Consider the following 2792-nt stretch of genomic DNA (forward strand, 5'->3'; position numbering starts at 1 on the left):
CTCCTTCTTTCTTTCTCTCCCTCCCTCTCTTCCTTTTCTTCCTGATTTCGTGTATCTTATGCCGTAGCCCATTCAAGCTGCTGTAATCAAATACTATAGACCGGACGACTTACAAACAACAGACATTTATTTCTCACAGTTCTGGAGGCTGGGGGCCCGAGGTCAGGTGAGTTTCCTCTTCCAGGTTGCAGACTTCTCACCGTATCTTCACTGCGCGGAAGAGGCCAGGGACTTCTCTGGAGCCTCTTCCATAAGAGCACTGATCGCATTCACGAGGGTTCTGCCCTTGTGACTTAGTCACTTCCCAAAGCCCCCACCTCCCCGCACCATCACCCTGGGCATTCGATTTTCAGTATGTGGATTTTAGAGGGGCACGAACATTTAGACCATAACGCTATATATATGTATTCGTCCACTTGTCTATCTACTTATTTATCTACTTATTTAAATAATTTTCAAATTCTTGCGTTGGGTACTAGGAATTCAATGAAAGAAGGAAAAATGGCGTTGTTCTTGCTGTGTGGCAGATCGCATTTATCAAAAATGGCTGTAAAAATCTCTCCCATCCCATATGCCCTTCTTCAATGTGATCTCACCACTCCCCCGTCAAGAGGTGGAGTCCATGCCCCAGCGACTCACACCTGTAATTAGTGGAATGTAGCTGAAGTCAGGTGACACTGAGTGACTTCTAAGGCTGGATCAGAAAAAGCCACACAACTCCTTTTGGGAGCTGTAAGAAGCCCAAGTGCCCTGAGCCCACCATAGTAAGGGGGCTACATGGAGATGCTCCACCTGACAGACCAGCTGAGCTTCCAGCCAGCAGCAATCAGCTGCAAGGCATGTGAGTGCTTGGGTGTCCAGCCCAGCCGAACCTTCCGGTGATCACGGCCCTGGCTGGCATCCGCCTGCAACTGTGTAAGAGATCCAACTGGGAGCGCCTAGCTGCGCTTTCTCCAGATTCCCAACCCACAAAATCGTGAGCAAAATGCAGAGATTGCTTTCAACCACTAAATTGGAGGATTACACAGCCATAGGTGACTGGAACACATTCTCACAGAGTTTATAGTCCAGTAGGAGAGACAGATATTCAAGTTTCCTATGAATGAACACAAAGTTACATTTGAAGTCAGTGGTGCATTGAAAACCTAGGTGAGTTCCTGGCCCGAGAGGTCAGGAACGTGACCCCGAGGAAGGAAGCGGGGACCGACTGAGATCTCACAGGGAGGGAGACTGTTCTGGCATGAGCAAAGGTCCTGTGGCAGGAAGGAGGTAGTGAAAGAAGGCCCGAGAAGCTGCAGGATGGGGATCAAGGGTTGGCCAGAGGAGCACAGGATCCAAATCCCGCAGGGCCACCCGCGTGCTAAGGATCTGGACATTTGGAAGGAGAGTGACAGGAAGCCGGCCATGGCAGGCGTGGAAGCAGCAGCTGAGGGTGGCGAGTGGGTGGTTAATGAGCGTGGTGAGAACTCCCCTGGAAACAGTGCTTCCAGGTGAAATGATGTGTGCAAATAGCAGTTACCAATAGGACCGAGGTTCTTGTGGGGGCTGCATGCCCACTGAGGGTCCGATGCCCACCTTTCCTAGAAGAGGCCACTACTCCCGTTTAATTGCATGACTTTGGATAGGTCACTTCACCTCTCTGGAGACGAGACTTGTACAGATGATTTATAGGTCCTTTCAAATTCCGTGAATCTAAGAATCAATTCTCAATGACTTCCCCATCATGAATAAAAGCACTCCCTAAAACTTACATAAATAGATTAAATAGGCCAACGACATGAAATTATATTTAATATGATTCATTATCATAATGTGCTATATACGAAGCTATCTCTTTTTCTCCCTAAAGCCTGCCTTATTTTTTATGGCAACACAAGGATCAAGTAAGGCAGTCACCGAGCAAATGCCCCGTGGCTCCCTGGGAGAAGTCTGGCCCTGCCCATCTATGCTCTAGCCTCAGGGGCAGACATTGCCTGGCCAGCTAGGCTCACTCTCTAGGACAGGGACACACTCTGCACCCCAGTTCACAGCGCTTGGTTAAGACTTGAACTCAGTCTACGGCCACGCCACCCTGAACGAGCCCGATCCCATCTGATCTCGGAAGCTAAGCAGGGTCGGGCCTGGTTAGTACTTGGATGAGAGACCACCTAGGAAGACCAGGCGCTGTAGGCATAAAAACTAAAAAAAAAATAAGGGATTGTAAGCTGACGAGGTCCTTGCAATCTGTGAGGTCAACCAAAGGTTGCGTCACCTAAAAAAGAAAAAAAAAAAGACTTGAATTCAGAACCACTGAAGATGCAGGGGACAGCAGAGCACTTGGGTCTGGAGGCATTGACCCTCTGTGACCTTGGTCTCATCGCCTCGGCTCTGCGAGCCGCAATTTCCTCTAAAAAGGAGATAAAAACACCTACCTGGCTACCTGAAAGGGTTGATGTGCAGATCGAATGAGATAATCCTATGCATTGCAATACGCTCCGTACGTGCCTGGCGCGTGGCGTGTGCTGCGTAAATGCCGACTACTTCACTCCATTCTTCAGATCACTGACGCTGCACGCAGCTGAGGTTACGAATGTCAACCCCACGAATACCGAGGGTCCGCCGAATGTATTTATGCTCACACTGGCCATTCGGAAAACACAGAGAAGGTTCGGCTACTCTCCGTAATCCCTTTTGCCGTTTTTATACAGTCCCCAGTCAAAAAATGAAAAGAAAAACAAAAATCGCAAGTCATGTTGAAAAGAGGTGCCCGCGCCCAGTGGGTTCAAATGACGTTTGGCGCTACCTTCTGAATA

At 49.0% G+C, this 2792-nt stretch overlaps 1 non-coding gene across 1 annotated transcript; it reads left to right on the forward strand.

Moving 5' to 3' along the window:
* The first annotated feature begins 2053 nt into the window (after window positions 1-2053).
* LOC111741086 lies at window positions 2054-2172 on the forward strand. The gene has a single exon (XR_002780869.1). It is a non-coding gene; the product is annotated as a 5S ribosomal RNA (ribosomal RNA).
* Window positions 2173-2792: the final 620 nt, after the last annotated feature.

Source organism: Pteropus vampyrus, unplaced genomic scaffold (assembly GCF_000151845.1).
Source record: "Pteropus vampyrus isolate Shadow unplaced genomic scaffold, Pvam_2.0 Scaffold72, whole genome shotgun sequence".
In the NCBI taxonomy this organism is placed as follows: Eukaryota; Metazoa; Chordata; class Mammalia; order Chiroptera; family Pteropodidae; genus Pteropus; species Pteropus vampyrus.